General features: G+C 53.1%; 1 protein-coding gene across 1 annotated transcript in view; it reads right to left on the bottom strand.

Annotated features, from left to right (window-relative positions):
* The window catches only part of SEMA6B (semaphorin 6B), a 289,073-nt gene extending 270,998 nt beyond the window's left edge, over positions 1–18,075 (bottom strand). The window contains exon 1 of the mRNA XM_069215814.1: positions 17,515–18,075. The gene's annotated coding sequence lies outside the window, so the exon portion shown is untranslated. The remainder of the gene's footprint in view (positions 1–17,514) is intronic.
* Between the last annotated feature and the right edge of the window lie 275 nt (positions 18,076–18,350).

Raw genomic sequence — 18,350 nt, 5'->3', positions numbered from 1 at the left:
GAGCACTGAGCGCTATAGGTGCGCTTTACATAGTAACAACGGAGGCACTGAAGGTTGTGCCTTGAAGAGCTGACCTGAGATTGGAGACTGAAGAAGGACAAGGAGAGGGGGAGGGGCGGGGAGGAGGGCGGGAGCAGACAGAGCCGGAGATAAGACGTGGCCAGAGGGAAAGACAGGAGATGAGCATCCTTGAAGGTAGCCTGGGTGACTTGTATCAGACGAGCACGCACGACTCCAGCCAATGTGCACCTCAAAGGAAGTAGAGGTTCAACTCGAAGCTGGGGCGTGTGCCTCCAAGCGCTCCACTCTGTACCTACCAGCCAGTGTGAACGCACATGGAGGCCACCTTCTACTTTCCTCAAAGCCAGTGTGTGAGCGCCTCGAAACCAGTCTACACGTGCGCCTTGAAGCACACCTCCACCACCTTTCCCTCGCCTTTAGGTGTTGCAATGGACTTTAGTGGGGCCCTGACTGCTAGAGACCCCTCAAACCTCAGCTCTAGCGCTTCTCAAGGCCTCTCTGGTTTACCCCGAGAATGGCTACAATCCAGGGGCGTAAATGCAGCCCCTGGGGTGCAGTCCCCCTTCAGGGACCCAGAAAAGCTTCAGGGGGTCCTCATTCACCCCACAGCCATTGAATGTCTGTGAGATATAGGAGACGAAGGGCCCCTCTTCACATTCTGAGGGGCCCCATCATTTTGCATTACGCTGCTGGCAGACTCTCCAGGGGTCTTCCCTCCTTGTAGCCTGAGGCGCTACTCTCCCTGAACACACACAAGCCCAGCCTAGTGGCAGTGAGTGCTGTTTTGGGGCGCCGAGCTGCACGCAGATAACTGGTCTACTCCCCATCCCTAGGGCAGTTACTTCCAGAAGCTTCTAACACACAATGTTTATCTTTTTCCAATAAACGTAATGTTCTCAGATATTCTGCGCAGGTGCAACCCTTTGTGACATCAACAAGAATAAATGACAGTAAAAGACTTGGTAACCTGTCCTTAGAACATATGTAACTGTTTGCAAACATTGCCTTAATGTGAGAACTACCTCTGGAGATGGAGGGTGGGTGCGTCCGGCAGGAGCAAACACCATACCTCACTTCCTCTTCCTTCTTTACCGCCTGAAGAGTGGGCACATAGTTACCAACCAGGGCAGCACCATAGAGGTTTGGCCTGCGCCCCTGCTAGGAGGCAGGTGTACGTGCATTGCATTCTGGGAGATAACCTTCCTAGAGTCCTACCCGAGGAGAGAAAGGTAGGCTGATCCCGATTGGTTGGACACTTGAACTGAAAAGATTACCTTTGAGGAGGGATGTGGCGTAAGGGCCAGAGCTGCCGACTTTGGAGTTGGGGAACCAGGTTCTAGTATCCGCGTCGGCTCAACACCCTGTGATTCTGGTCGAATCACTTAATCTCTCAGCGCCTACCAAAAATGGATGTGTCCTTGTGTAATGTAACTGGTGCTCATGTAAAGCGCTGCAATACCTTCAGTCGAGTTCACGCTACATAAAACTGCAACAAAAAAACATGCCATTGATTGGCAGCGGGAATCTCTCCAGCTGCGGTGGCTGCAGGTGGTGGCGAGCATCTGCTGAGCCCTCGAAGCCCACGCGTGAGATGGTGGGTGGACTGTCTTTGAGATTGACGGCTGCGATGTGCGGGTGGTTGCGCATCTCCCTCGGCACTGACGTTTGTTAATTTTATCCATCAAGTTCCACCCTTTTCATCCTCTCTGTGGTAGTCCACTTCCGGGCTGGTTAGCAACCCTAAGTTCCCCTCGATGTCCTGAGGTCAGCCTACCTTCCCGGTGTTTAAATTGCATTACATTTATATAGCGCTTACTACCCCTGAAGAGGCACATAAACCAGGGGTCTCCAACCTTCTCTTCAATAAGATCATCCAGAGCTGCTAACATTGTTTGTGGTGCAATTGTGAGCCCATCAAATAAGGTTTCATTAGAGGCCACCTCTTCAGGATTACCACCAGAGATGCCCTTGGGTCACCAGGCTGGGTCGCCAGCAGTATGTAAACAAAGCTGGATCCATGTGGAATGCCTCTACAAGGGTAATACACAGCAGCCAAGACTGCAATGCCACTGGCACCATGGTAATAATATTAGTAATGAGTCTCCCCAGCGACGCATGATTTATCACTGAAATATGAGCTTTAAATATATTTTGGAAAGTCAACCTTTTTTCTCCAAACATCAGCTTATGTTTTCTGGAAATACACACATTTTCATCTTGAACACACGTTTCAGTTTTGATGTATGTATATTAAATCAACCAAGCGAAAGCATCTAACTTAGGAGGCCGGGCTGCAGACAGGAGAGCTACCAGCAGCTCACGAGCTACTGGTTGGAGAAGGCTGTGCTAACCTGGAAGACACGGTCGCCTTTCCTTGCAGGATCCCCTGCACCTGAACTTCCATTGCTTTGGTGTGCCGTCTCCTATGTAAAACTGTAGGTTTGCAAACTGTTGTTGAGTCTTAAGAGATCAACCTAGCCAAATTTGGTGGGAAGACTGCAATCCTCTATTGCAGAGATGGTGACCATTTCAAGTTTTGCTTCTGTCCTTGTCCTGCATTGAACTGGATCATGTCTCAGTCTTCCAGGTGTGTTCCAGGTTTTGAGAATATAAGAGCTTTGCAAACCTTAGAGCTTTTCGAACGTCCAACTGAGTGTTTCGCTGAGGCCCCGGATACCAGTGTTGTGTATCGAGTACAGCATCCGGTTTACCTGGTTACGGTATTCGTAAACGAGATTACCGCTCTCACTGCCAGATTTCTATCTCATTGTCTCATTCCCTGTTATGTTTGTGTTTTTTCGGTTTTTACTTTCCGATTACTGTTTATACTGTAAATATATATAAAATAAGAGATACTATTAAAAGTTGTGTGTTACACACAACCTTAGATGGACAGTCATAGTTTATTGCGATTGTGAGATTTGTGTTGTAATGTTCATGGACTCGCCTCCCACATCTCCCTTGGGGTACACCTTGGCCACTTGTCCACATCTACCCAAAGAGTCAGGGGTGAGCTGCAGTTTCTGCAGGACTTGATCTCTTGGGTGATGGCTTGTCAGAGATCCTCAGTTTTTACCATTTGTGAGAACTCAGTGGCCCCTTACACTGTGTCCAGAAGAACCTGACAGTGCCTTGAATCCGCGTGGGTGCGCTTCGGTGCCAGCGTGTGCGCCTTGAAGTCAGCATCTGTGCACTTTGGTTGACTACAGAGGATCCCAATGAAAATCTTTACATTTGTGGAAAATAATTTGACCCTCAAGCGGCTAAAGGTCATTGGTTAATCTTTGGGCTCACTTTTTGTGGCTACAATCGGCCATTTATATATTACAGTAATATATTTTAGATATGAATTGAAATATGTTTAGTCCCTGGTTACATCAAATAAAATAAACTACTTTTATCATAAAGTATCAGATTAAAACGTAAAGTTTTTTAAGAAAGGAATCCATGTTTGGACCCCTTTCTTTTCGCCACAGTTCCCTAGCTGGTACTAATCTGAGCTGGATTTCCTTAGTTGAATTCATATGATAAACTCCTGAAAAGGCTGCAAAGCAGATGAGCTATTGTTCCACAGCAGAAGAAGCCAGTGTATGTTTCAGTGAGTCGGTTCCACGACGGTGCTTTCCACCCTCAGAGACCCCCTCCCACGCGCTGCGCTCAGGCCACAGATAACCTTCCTCATTCCCTCCTGGCCACTCTTTCATAGGGGTATTCCGTGAAACCACAACTACCTCTTAATAACTTATCTGAGTGGAGTTCTGACGTCACAGTCCTGCCGACAGAGCCGGGGGTCCCACATCACAACAGAGGCATGTCTCTGGGAACCGAGCAACGCGCACTCTGCTTTTCACAAGCAGATGTCTCTATTTCTGGTTACTTTGGTGTGAACTTTTCCAAACAGTTCACAGTCATTAGCTTGTAAAAACACCATATAACAGGCTTAGCCTTTGACCCCACGACTGTGGTCCTGGGGGGTGAGGGGACAGGAACCCACCTGCCTATTACTGCCAGCTCTTTAAATCAGGAATCAAAATAGACTTCTTGGTGGCTTAGAATACAGAGGACATTTTATGACATACACAGCTCACATAGCATAGCATAAAACAGAAATATATCCGCGTAAAAGAGCGGACCACACTCTGACGTTGTTAATGGCTGAAGTGGGCCCCAAGCAACCTTAATAGGACTGTTTTGCCAGCACTTGAACCCGTGACCCTGAGGCCAGTGGAGTGGCTGTTCCGTGTGTCCTTCTTCTGTGTTTGTGACAATCCGCTACTTGACTGCCCTTCAAGCCAAGAGTGGTTTTTGGAAATGGTCACCTTTCAGGACATGTGGACAGACAGCGAGACTGTGAGACAGACAAACCTCAGAGGACAGAAGTACTAGCAACAGAGGGCCGGATTCTTAAAAGTCTGACTCACAAAAATAGTTTTTTTTATAAATGCAAACCCACTTTTGCTATTTTCAAATATTGTTTAACATTAGTAAAAGGATTTACTCACAAGAAAATGTCCGTGTTAGTAGATATGGGATGGGAGCGCACATTCCAAGGTGGGAATGCCATGTAAATTTGCGAACATTTTCAACTACACTTTTCTGAACATTCAGAATTGTTTTACTCAAACCTTCCCAACTTCAAAAGGTCAGACATTTACCTCTGGGAATGGCAGGTGTAAAGCCCTTTTGAGACTGGGAAGAAAAGTGGGCACATTTATAAAATGGTTGCGGTTAGGGGTCAGAGTTCACACGGACTTGTTTTTTTTTCGCAAACAGATACATTCCCACAGGCAAAAACGGAAATCACAAGTTTTCCAGGTGTCTTTTTGGAAAGCTGTGACTGTCAAAGGTCACTAACCAGAACTTTTGCGAAGTCCACAATGTCAGAAATCTACACCCAAGGGAGATTCGAAAACTGAGGGTGCACATTTCCAAATTAAAAAAATAAATAAATAAATCATTGCCTTTTTTTAACCCTGAACATCATGGAAAAGCTGCATTTCCCCTCGAATAGAAATGCAGAACTTGTACCAACGCGCTTCCCCATAGACAGTGGATAAAACCCATCAGGCCCATAGTTCTTTGAAGGTTCCATATGAAGGAAGAAGACAGAGGGTGCAAGTTATGTCCTCTCAAGGTCACAAGGGCGACTTCTTCAGATGGAAGCAGCTTAACTGTTTGTCTCCGAGGCTGTCAGGGGTGGACAAGCTGAGACTTTGTTACAAATGTGGGTGGATAAGGATGTGGGGCAGATATGCCATCTCCCTGAGGCAGGGTGGACAGTAGGCCACTTTCCACTCCAGCCGGGGGAGCAGGGAGAGTGCTTTGGCTTTCAGTGCCCCCTCTGGACAGGGTTCATTGACCCTTGGTGGTCAGGAGAGTAGGGTGGGTTCCCCCACTCTCTAGTTGTGCACGCCTCCCACACTCCTGAATAAGCAGGCCTGGTGCACATGGGCAGCGCACTAGACGCTTGTGATAAGTGCAGTTTTGGGAACATGGGGCCATATGTACGAAAGCTTTTTCCCATAGACACAGAATGGGTGAAATCCTTTGGTACATCTGACCCATGGTGTCTACGGTGTGAACAGTTGATTGGGCGATAAAACATTAAAAAAAAGATTTTGCCAAAGAATAAATCACTCTGTCCACTCAGTTTCAACCACTGCAAGGTTTGCATGTCCTGCGGCAGACAGAAGCCTTCCCCTGGTCCATCACATGCCAATGTTTTACACAAAAATGGGCAATATTGTCATCTCTTCGAATGCCTGAGAAGGCAATCAGCCACTGAAAGGTAACCAGATAGCTTTGCAAAGTGTGTGGGGCGGTGCTGCACCTGCTGTACACAATTTTTAATGACTTTCGATCTAGAAACAACATTTGTGTTAAAGTTGCAGTATGTGTCTAGTGCAAGAAATCCATATTTACACAGGGAACAAAAATGCGGTCGCACATTTGCGTTTTTTCTTTGGCCCTTCTTGTGATGTGAAATGATGGAACTACAAGTCCCAGAGTGCTACGCGCTTTTGACCAAACAGAGCTGGCTGAAGGTACCACACCCGAGATGGGTTGACTTGATAGCACCAGGAGATCATATTCAGGAAGGGTGCAACCTGAGAGCCAAAGGGAACCAGAACTTATTCAGAAATGGCCAAATTCCTTCACCTTCAGACGGGCCATGTGTAAGTCTCCATCAGCTGCAGTGGACCAATCACACAGCATCGAGGCCTGGCCCTCCTGAATCAGAGATGCTGCACAACACTAACTGAGGCAGTGCGATGGCTCAGGTGGTTAATGCATGCACAATAATAGGCTAGGCTAGTCCTTCGGTTTTCTGTGGCCAATAAAATCAGTAACGTTGAATTGGGCAGCTGCCACAAACTGAGTGCAATTTAAGGGTTGAAAGACAGTTCAACTTCATGTATTGCTATAAGTGGTCGATATGTTGATCGTGTCAAGCCGCTCCGGACTTTAATACGATGCTGGTGCAGTGATCGACGCTGCTAAGTATCGCTTTATAAAACGCATCCCATAACAGCATGGCTCGGTGAGTAGAACGCTCTCTGCTGACAAATGCGGTGGTCTTAGGGACACAGATTCTTTTGACACATGAGTATGTGTAAACTGCTCCAACAGAGCACAACGGTGAGATAGCCGGCATTATCACATGCAATCAGGGCCTCTGGAATTATGCGGCACAGGAGGACCAGGTTGTTTGGCGTGGTTAACTAAATTATGTGGCATAATGTGGCCCGTTATGTGGTAGTATTAATTCACTTTCTTCTCGTGTGTACACATTAACACTGTCTGGGCAAAGGCCACGCTTCACTTTCATCAGTTTAACAACTAAATACAGCAATCAGCAGCAGAAAAGTGACCAGTTCCACCACATGAGGGGCGGCTCCCACTGCACAGCACCACTGGTGGCAGAGTTTTTAGTAACTTTTGATCTGTGCGCTTGAAGCAATTCTCTTCTTAAAATCTGCAGATTATGAGGCAGACGATAGATTATTTGGCAAGAGCGGAAATCCATAATGACACAGAAACGACCGCGGCCACAGAACAGTAAGTTCCAGTGCCCTGCATTCAAGCCATCATTAGCTAATACATTAGTCTATATGATAACATAACATAAAATGCTCCATTTCAGGCTTTTCTTGCCAAAAGAAATGCGAGTTTCACATCGCAATTCGCTTCATAACCTCCTCCCTTTTATAGCAGTTGCTACCAAAGACCCAATTCAACAGTACTCATAGCATGGACCGCGGAAGGATGACATTCTACGCCAACCCTGCTGAGGGATTCAAACTTGTGACCTTCAGACTGCACGCAGACCTCTGCAGCAGGCACACGGACCCTGTCAGCACACCTGGAGGTCACCTCCGGCCCGTCCTGGTGGCGCAAGGTCACGGGCTGAGGGAGCGGCGCGGGTGCGCCGAGAGCTGGTAACGCGATGCCCGTGGCGCTGTGTGCGTGTGGGCCCGTATATGCGTGCTGCCGACTTCAGAGAGGACGCGTTGCGCTTATGCTTGCATTTTGAACGCTGCCTGCATCACTTTCGCCGCTTGTTCTTCACACTTATCTCCCACCCAGCACCTTGCCGCTGTCTCACTGTTTTCGCTTTGAAAGCATTACGCGTTTCTTCGCTCCCATGTGTCACATTTTCACAGCTTTCTCCTTCAGTATTCAAAACACAGTTTTTTTCAAATAATGATTTCTGGCTCTTTGTCATAGTCTCGCGTTGACAGTAAATTTCCACACAGAGCTCACAGATACGGCTTTAAGGCGCTCAAACGGATAACAAGAGCGCATCGACGCCCCAGCAGGAGGAGGGTTTTTAAAAACGGATAAGATAGCTCATTGGTTTAACCATGCTGCTGCTGAGAGAGGAACCATCATTACAGCAGACGCCGAAGTCCAGTACCACAACGTAACAAGCATTACAGCAGGCACTGAAGTCCAGCACCACAATGTAACAAGCATTACAGCAGGCACTGAAGTCCAGCACCACAATGTAACAAACATTACAGCAGGCACTGAAGCCCAGTACCACAATGTAACACACATTACAGCAGGCACTGAAGTCCAGCACCACAGTGTAACACACATTACAGCAGACGCCGAAGTCCAGTACCACAATGTAACACGCATTACAGCAGGCACTGAAGTCCAGCACCACAGTGTAACAAGCATTACAGCAGGCACTGAAGTCCAGCACCACAGTGTAACAAGCATTACAGCAGGCACTGAAGTCCAGTACCACAATGTAACCATCATTACAGCAGACGCCGAAGTCCAGTACCACAACGTAACAAGCATTACAGCAGGCACTGAAGTCCAGCACCACAATGTAACAAGCATTACAGCAGGCACTGAAGTCCAGCACCACAATGTAACAAACATTACAGCAGGCACTGAAGCCCAGTACCACAATGTAACACACATTACAGCAGGCACTGAAGTCCAGCACCACAGTGTAACACACATTACAGCAGACGCCGAAGTCCAGTACCACAATGTAACACGCATTACAGCAGGCACTGAAGTCCAGCACCACAGTGTAACAAGCATTACAGCAGGCACTGAAGTCCAGCACCACAGTGTAACAAGCATTACAGCAGGCACTGAAGTCCAGTACCACAATGTAACACACATTACAGCAGACACTGAAGTCCAGCACCACAATGTAACAAAAATTACAGCAGGACTGGGGCTCTGTACCCCAATCTAACAACATTTCATCACCACTGGAGCTCTGTACCTCAAGTTAATAGCATTATAGCAGACACTGAAGTCCAGTACTACAAAGTAACAAAATTACAGCAGGACTGGAGCTTTGTACCTCAATCTAACCAGCATTACACAAGTGCCAGAGCTCTGTACCCCAATCTAACAACATTACGGCAGCACTGGAGCTCTGGACCCCAATCTAACCCACATTATAGTAGTACCTGGAGGTCTGTACCTCAATTTAGCAACATTACAGCAACACCGGAGCTCTGTACCTCAATCTAACCGACATTCCTACAGGGCTGGAGCTCTGTACCTCAATCTAACCCACATTACAGCAGGACTGGGGCTCTGTGCCCCAATCTAACCCACATCACAGCAGGACTGGGGCTCTGTACCCCAATCTAACCCACATCACAGCAGGACTGGGGCTCTGTACCCCAATCTAACAACATTACGGCAGCACTGGAGCTCTGGACCCCAATCTAACCCACATTACAGTAGTACCTGGAGGTCTGTACCTCAATTTAGCAACATTACAGCAACACCGGAGCTTTGTACCTCAATCTAACCGACATTCCTACAGGGCTGGAGCTCTGTACCTCAGTCTAACCCACATTACAGCAGGACTGGGGCTCTGTACCTCAACCTAACCCACATTACAGCAGGATTGGGGCTCTGTACCCCAATCTAACCCACATCACAGCAGGACTGGGGCTCTGTACCCCAATCTAACAACATTACGGCAGCACTGGAGCTCTGGACCCCAATCTAACCCACATTACAGTAGTACCTGGAGGTCTGTACCTCAATTTAGCAACATTACAGCAACACCGGAGCTCTGTACCTCAATCTAACCGACATTCCTACAGGGCTGGAGCTCTGTACCTCAATCTAACCCACATTACAGCAGGACTGGGGCTCTGTACCCCAATCTAACCCACATCACAGCAGGACTGGGGCTCTGTACCCCAATCTAACCCACATCACAGCAGGACTGGGGCTCTGTACCCCAATCTAGCCCACATTACAGCAGGACTAGAGCTCTGTACCTCAGTCTAACCCACATCACAGCAGGACTGGGGCTCTGTACCCCAATCTAACCCACATTACAGCAGGACTGGGGCTCTGTACCCCAATCTAACCCACATTACAGCAGGACTGGGGCTCTGTACCCCAAGCTAACCCACGTTACAGCAGGACTGTGGTTCAGTACCCCAATCTAACCAACATTGCAGCAGGACCGGAGCTCTGTACCTCAGTCTAACCCACATTACATCAGCACTGGAATTCGGTACCTCAGTCAACCCACACTACAGCAGGCCTGGAGCTCTGTACCTCAATGTAACCGACATTACATCAGCACTGGAAATCGGTACCTCAACCTAACCAACATTACTTCAGGACTGGAGTTCCGTACCTCAGTTTAACAACATTACAGCAGGACCGGAGCACTGTACCTCAGTCCAACAACACTACAGCAGGCCTGGAGCTCTGTACCTCAGTCCAACAACACTACAGCAGGACTGGAGCACTGTACCTCAGTCTAACAACACTACAGCAGGCCTGGAGCTCTGTACCTCAGTCTAACAACACTACAGCAGGACTGGAGCACTGTACCTCAGTCTAACAATACTACAGCAGGACTGGAGCACTGTACCTCAGTCCAACAACACTACAGCAGGACTGGAGCACTGTACCTCAGTCCAACAACACTACAGCAGGACTGGAGCACTGTACCTCAGTCTAACAACACTACAGCAGGACTGGAGCACTGTACCTCAGTCTAACAACACTACAGCAGGACTGGAGCACTGTACCTCAGTCCAACAACACCGCAGCAGGCCTGGAGCTCCGTACCTCGGTCTAACAGCCATCTGCCACGATTTAACCAACATTACAGCAGACTCTGGAGTTCTAGAACATAAACTCCCAGTCATTACAACAGACAATCTCATCAGCGTTACAGCCGAGGCGGGATCCGCTGAGGAAGGCGCTTTGTTTCTATCCAGCAAGGGTGCTTGGAGCAGTTGCCAAGGGAGACGAAGACCCGTGAGGTAATATTGGTTCAACACACACGCGATGCAAATCTGAACCAGAGACACAAATCCTTGTGCCTCTGGTTATCACAACAGGCACACGCCCCCTCCAGCCAGGGGGCACTTGACAATGCTCCGTGCTTCCGCTGCAGCCTGGCACCGAGCGAGGGAAGCCTCGACTCTCTGCTGCTATGCCCAGGTGTGACACCGGGCGATGCCCTCTGCTGCCTGGCACCGAGCGAGGGAAGCCTCGACTCTCTGCTGCTATGCCCAGGTGTGACACCGGGCGATGCCCTCTGCTGCCTGGTACCGAGCGAGAGAAATATCGATTCTCTGCTGCCGTGTACCAAGTCTGAAACTGGGCAATGCCCCCTCAGCGTGGCACGGAGCGAGTGAAATAGAGACACACTCCTGTCATGTACCAGGCGTAAAACTGGGCGTTTCCCCCTCCAACTCAGCACCGAGCGAGAGAAAGATCGACTCACTACTGCCGTGTACCAGGTCTGAAAGTGGGCGATGCCTCCTACAGCCTGGCATCAAGCGAAAGAAAGATCGACTCGCTCACTGCTGCCATGTACCAGCTCTGAAGGTGGGCAAAGTCCAATTCAGCCTGGCACTGGCCTAAATGAAAGCACGTCTTTGCTGCCACGTACCAACGCCGAAACTGGGCAATGCCCCCTACAGCTTGGCACCGAGTAAAAGAAAGACCGTGTCGCTCCTGCCATGTACCGCAGCTGAAGCCGAGTGGTGCGCTCTCCGGCTTGGCACCGAGTGACACATTGAAAGCTTCTCTCCGTTGCATTGGAACAGGTGCAGCCTGGCACTAGACCGTGCACGAATAATAAACCGTAACGAAAGATAACAATCTTAAAGTGAGCAATGCCATCTGCAGCCTGGCACTAGTTAAAAACACAAAAACTCTTCCCTGCTGAGAGGTATCAGTCAGAAACTTTGCTTTTTCTTGCGCAACCTGGCACTACACATAGGGCGAATGGTCCTACCTGAAGGCTGTATCCGCTCAGAAACAGGACAATGCCCCCCTGCCAGCAGCACTGTTAGACATGGCGCCCTGTCCTGTTATAAAGATTGGTTTGAATGCCCAGCGCAGCCTGGCTCTTTCACATGTCGAGTACTGCTCCCTGCTGCCAGATAACGGGTCCGGTGCCAGCGGGCACAGGGATTACCAGATGAAGGCTTATCACTAGGCGCCGATGGGCAGGCTACACGGTGCCAGTCAATGCATTCGAGCGTTGCCCACTACAGCCCGGTGCCAGCTGGAACCGCAGCAGCGTCCCGTGTGGATTAGCACAGCTTCAGTATGGTGGGCAACGCCCACATACCTTGCCATCAACGCCCTTTGCCACAAAGGTGAACTGGGCATCTCCCTCCAGCTCACATCAAACCTAAAGGATGGGCACCAGTGCCCCCTGTCATAAGTGTGGGTCGTGCCCCTGCTGTCGCCCATGCCTCTGCCTTGGAATGTGGGCGATGTTCTCACACTCTCGCCCCTGGCACGAAAGGTGGGCACTGGCTCTTCCATCGCAACCCCGTGCCCGCAAGGTGGGCAGTTCCACGTGATTATCGGATCCAGGGAGATGCCGGTGCCCGCAGCTTTCGTCCCGGTCCCTAGAAGGGGACATGTCTCTGAGGCATCACACCGAGATACTAACCAGGCCAACCCTAGCGACCCCCCCCCCCCCCCCACACACACACACACACCCGCCGACGGTCTTCAAGTCTAAAAGGATAGGGCCCCGATCGAGGTGTGCCCATCCCCTCCCTCTGCCCACCTGTGCCCACCCACTTCTTGGCACCGATAATGGGCCCTACCCCACCCTCATGCTCTCAAGCAGAGGGTTATTCATAGGACATACGCAGTGCCCACTGTGGGTGGGGAGGAGGCTGCGCCCCCAGACTCCTTTGTAGAAAAGCTGAGGCAGACCTGGGCAGAGAGCAAGGTGTGCGCGGGCTCCTCGGTGCCAGGCAACCTTTCCAGCAGGAAACTGTCTCACCCTGCCAGGGTGGAGGGGTGGGGGAAGGGGGGGGGGGGGGAGTGGTAGTCCCGGCAGATTGTGTGCAGGGCACAGGAGGGCGGTGGGCTGAGCCTCTGAAGTGCGGCAGGTAGGGGTGCCCCAAGGCCTCGAGGGCAGCGAGCTCCAGGGAGCTGGCAGGGGCACTACACAGCTCGGGAACGGGCAGCCCAGTGGGATAAAAGGATGGCAGAGAGCCTGAGTAAAAGGGAGCATATGCCCCTGGAACCTATGGGACTGGGGCAGGCCATAGCAAGCACTGCCCACCTCTGGCATGGGTAGCCCCAGTAGGCACGGGCAGTAGTGTTCTGTGGTACGGCACACCTGGTTAGAAGCATCTCCAGCGGGCAGAGGGTGGTCGGTGCTGCGCGCCTCTGGTACAGCGTACATGCAAGCACGGGGCGGTAGAAAGACGGGCTGTGCATAAGGATTTGGAGGTCACGGCAGGTCCCTCGAGGACAGTATGCATTGGTGAGGGTCATAGCTGCGTCATCAGGTACTGTGCATAGGAATCTGGGGTCTGGGGGGGGGGGGGGAATATAGAAGGTCCCTCGGGGGCTCTATGCAGCGGTAGGGGCATAGCTGCGCCATCAGGGGCTGTACATAGGGATATGGGGGTCACGGCAGGTCGGTCCCTCGGGCCTGTATGCAGCGGCAGGAGCATAGCTGCGCCATCATGGTCTGTGCATAGGGATCTGGGGGGAGGGCATGGTAGGTACCTCGAGGGCTGTATGCAGCGGTGAGGGGCATAGCTGCTCCATCAGGGTCTGTGCATAGGGATCTGGGGGTGGGGGGAGGGCATGGTAGGTACCTCGAGGGCTGTATGCAGCGGTGAGGGGCATAGCTGCGCCATCAGGGGCTGTACATAGGGATATGGGGGTCACGGCAGGTCGGTCCCTCGGGCCTGTATGCAGCGGCAGGAGCATAGCTGCGCCATCAGGGTCTGTGCATAGGGATCTGGGGGTCACGGCTGGTACATCGAGGGCTGTATGCAGCATAGGGATAGGGGGAGGGACACAGCAGGTCCCTCGAGGGCTGTATGCCATGGTAGGGGCGTAGCTGCGCCATGAGGGGCTGTGCATAGGAATCTGGTTGGGGGGGCGATGGCAGGTCCCTCGGGGGCTGTATGCAGCGGTAGGGGCAATGCTGCGCCGTCAGGGGCTGTGCATAGGGATTTGGGGGTTCACGGCAGGTCCCTCGAGGGCTGTATGCCATGGTAGGGGCGTAGCTGCACCATGAGAGGCTGTGCATAGGAATCTGGTGGGGGGGGGGGGGGTGGGAGGGCGGTGGGGGGGGCGATGGCAGGTCCCTCGGGGGCTGTATGCAGCGGTATGGGCATAGCTGCGTCATCAGGGGCTGTGCATAGGGGGTAGGGTCGCCTGGCAGTACACCAGCGCACAAATCTCGGGGCCGTTTGGTGGGAAGACAGGTCTCTGCCGGGGGGTGGGGGTAGTATCAGTGGCCAGTGCACCTGACTCCAGCGTGCAGAACCTGTGTGAACGTGCACTCCAGAACCACACGTGCACCAGAAAGAACATTGCACAGAAAACGTGCATCCTGTAATTGTTGCACGTGAACAAGGTGCCCTGTCCGGAGTGCACGAGCCCTGTGTGTCCTGTCCGGAGTGCACGAGCCCTGTGAGGGGGCAGGGGTGTAACGAGAAAGCGGTGTGTGATATGTAGTGTGCATGACAGCTGCAGAAGGGGGTGCGCCCATAGAGTAGGCATGTACAGGATGTACATGTCCTGCACGAGGTGCCTCTCCTTGGGCTGCACAAGTGCACGAGGATGCCTGTACTTAGACAGCGTGAGTGTACAAGGTGCCTGAACCTGGGCTGCATGAGTCCACGAAATGACTGTACCTGGGCTGCATGAGTGCACGAGGTGCCTCTACCAGGGCTGCATGTCCTGCGCGAGGTGCCTGTGCGTGGGCTGCATGAATGCACGAGGTGTCTGTATCAGACCTGCATGAGTGCACGAGGTGCCTGTATCAGACCTGCATGAGTGCACGAGGTGCCTATCCCTGGGCTGCCCGAGGACACAAGGTGTCTGTACCAGGGCTGCATGTGCTGCGCGAGGTGTCTGTACCAGGGCTGCATGTCCTGCGCGAGGTGCCTGTACCAAGGCTGCATGTCCTGTGCGAGGTGCCTGTACCAAGGCTGCATGTCCTGCGCGAGGTGCCTGTGCGTGGGCTGCATGAATGCACGAGGTGCCAGTATCAGGGCTGCATGAATGCACGAGGTGCCTGTACCAGGGCTGCATGGATGAACGAGGTGCCTGTATCAGGGCTGCATGAATGCACAAGGTGCCTGTATCAGGGCTGCATGAATGCACGAGGTGCCTGTATCAGGGCTGCATGAATGCACGAGATGCCTGTACCTGGGATGCACGAGGTGCCTGTACCAGGACTGCACGAGGGCACAAGGAGCCTGTACTTGGGCTGCATGAAAGCACAAGGTGCCTGTTCTTGGGCTGCATGAATGCACGAGCGGCCTGTACCAGGGCTGCATGAATGCACGAGGTGCCTGTACCAGGGCTCCGTGAATGCACGAGGTGCCTGTACCTGGGATGCATGAGGTGCCTGTACCAGCACTAGCCGAGGGCACGAGGTGCCTGTACTTGGGCTGCATGAATGCACGAGCTGCCTGTACCTGGGGGCACCAGAGGCCTGTACTTGGTACAGGCACCTGGTGCCCGCGTGCATCCCAAGGCTGCACGAGGGCAGGAGATATACCTATACTTGGGCTGCACGAATGCACGAGATGCCTGTACCTGGGCTGCACGAGGTGCCTGTATCAGGGCTGCATGAATGCACAAGGTGCCTGTATCAGGGCTGCATGAATGCACAAGGTGCATGTACCTGGGATGCACGAGGTGCCTGTACCAGGACTGCACGAGGGCACAAGGAGCCTGTACTTGGGCTGCATGAAAGCACAAGGTGCCTGTTCTTGGGCTGCATGAATGCACGAGCGGCCTGTACCAGGGCTGCATGAATGCACGAGGTGCCTGTACCAGGGCTCCGTGAATGCACGAGGTGCCTGTACCAGGGCTGCATGGATGAACGAGGTGCCTGTACCAGGGCTGCGTGAATGCACGAGGTGCCTGTATCAGGGCTGCATGAATGCACGAGGTGCCTGTATCAGGGCTGCATGAATGCACGAGATGCCTGTACCTGGGATGCACGAGGTGCCTGTACCAGGACTGCACGAGGGCACAAGGAGCCTGTACTTGGGCTGCATGAAAGCACAAGGTGCCTGTTCTTGGGCTGCATGAATGCACGAGGTGCCTGTACCAGGGCTCCGTGAATGCACGAGGTGCCTGTACCAGGGCTCCGTGAATGCACGAGGTGCCTGTACCTGGGATGCATGAGGTGCCTGTACCAGGACTAGCCGAGGGCACGAGGTGCCTGTACTTGGGCTGCATGAATGCACGAGCTGCCTGTACCTGGGGGCACCAGAGGCCTGTACTTGGTACAGGCACCTGGTGCCCGCGTGCATCCCAAGGCTGCACGAGGGCAGGAGATATACCTATACTTGGGCTGCACGAATGCACGAGATGCCTGTACCTGGGCTGCACGAGGTGCATCTACCAGGACTGCACGGGGGCAGCTGTACCAGAGCTGCACGGTGCGTGCTGCATCTGAGCCAACCCGGGGCTCCAAGGGGCTTCACGTGCGGGCGGGTGCAAGGGGTGACACGAGCTTCCCGAGTGCACGTTGTTCACGTGCTGCACTTCCAGGGTGCAGGTTTTGCTGTGTAATTTTCTTTCTGGCGCACGTGTGGTTCTGGAGAGCGCGTTCTAGCTGTGTTACCCGGGGGCTGAAAGTAGGGGTGCATAGTCCTCTTGGGCTGCATGTTTGCGCGGAGCAACGTGGGGTTCTTGTTTTGGGGTTGCACGCTACTTCTTGGGTTCATGTTTCTGGGGTGCGTGACAGTAACGGTGCCGGGAATACACACTGGGATCATGCCCGCAGCATGTGCAGGGTTCGAGGGGGAACCCGGATATTGGGGTTGCATGCCTGGTAACCCACACAGCCAGTATAGGGGTATACAGTTGGTGAAAGGGGGAGCCTGCAGGCTCACGCAGTCTGGATTGGAGATCGGGGTGCACGGCTCCTGAAGGGGGGCGCTACACTCGGAGATCGGGGTGCGCAGCCTAGCGGTTGTAAGGGGCGCCTGCTTAGCTCTGTTCGGGGCGCACAGCTCCTGTGGGGTGGATACAATCGGAGAACAGGGCGCCTAGGGGCTCTGCAGCCTGTACAGGGAATCGGGGCGCGCAGCTTCTGTACGGGATAGTATATTGGGAGATCTGGTGCCTGCAGGAACATGCAGCCTTTACAGGGCTTCGCAGCGCACATCTCCTGTGGGGTGGGTACACCAGGAGATCAGGGTGCCTGGTGCCTCGCTCAGCTTCCATAGGGCTTCGTAGCGCAGTGCTCCTGCAGGGTGGGTACACTCGAAGATCGGGGCGCTTGGCGGCTCAGCAGCCTGGACAATGGTTCGGGGCGCGCACACACAAGGATCGGGGTACATATGTCCTAGCGGATGATTGGGGCGCCTGGTGGCTCTCGCAGCCTCTACAGGGCTTCATAGCGCACAGCCCCTGTAGGACTGGTACTCTGAAATCGGGGCTCTTGGCAGCTCAGCAGCCTGTACATGGGTCCGGGGCGCGCAAGCAAGGATCGGGGTACGCATGTCCTACCTTGGGAAGAAGCGGGGTGTCCCAGTCCACGGAGCAGCAGCCCGGTCTGATGGCGAACTCCACAGCGGCTCCTGCGCACGGACCCCCGGCAGCACCTGTCCCTGCCTGGCAGCCTGGCCAGAGGGGGTGGTTGTGGAGAGGGGTGGGGGGACAGGAGGGAGGCGAGGGGAACAATAGGAGGGAAGGTCCGAGAGTGGCCCCTCCGCACACACCAAGATGCCACCCCCCTCGGGCAGCTGGGCGGCTCAGCCCGACAGCCGCTGCCCCCTGCCCCTGACACTTGGGGGACAGCTGGACTGCTGTGAAGACAAGGGCCCCTTCTTCTCCGGGGGGCCGGGCTCAGGTCCCATGTCCCAGGCCCCTCAGGGGCCCCCGGGGCTCGGGCCCCACGGCTGCCATGCCCGGCTGCCCTCAGCCTGCTGGTGCCAGTGTCTGCCCTCCAAGCTTCGGCGTCGCCCCTCCAGCACAGGCTCAGCCTCCTAGCGGCTGCCGACAAGACCCGGCCTGGAGCCCGCGGAGCGGCTCCTCACACCCTGCCGAGCGCTTTATTTACTGACGGATCGCATCTGATGCTCACCGGCACCCCTCAAATGTGGGAGAGGCCCCCCTCTGGCTGACAAGAAGTCCCGGCTTGGATCCAGCCTGTGGGCACCAGGCTCCGGGCTGAATCAGGTCTTTACTCACCCAGTAATTACTTAGAAGGTTTCTGCTAAACCTCCACGAGTTGCAATAATTTCTGAAATAAAATCATTGACGTACTCAGCCCTCTCAGCATCAACATGCACAGATCTGACAGTTGCAATGTTAGTTTCCAATGACTTCGTAGTAAAGTCGGT

Source organism: Pleurodeles waltl, chromosome 12 (assembly GCF_031143425.1).
Source record: "Pleurodeles waltl isolate 20211129_DDA chromosome 12, aPleWal1.hap1.20221129, whole genome shotgun sequence".
Classification (NCBI taxonomy): domain Eukaryota; kingdom Metazoa; phylum Chordata; class Amphibia; order Caudata; family Salamandridae; genus Pleurodeles; species Pleurodeles waltl.
This window is presented reverse-complemented; position numbering and strand designations above follow the sequence as displayed.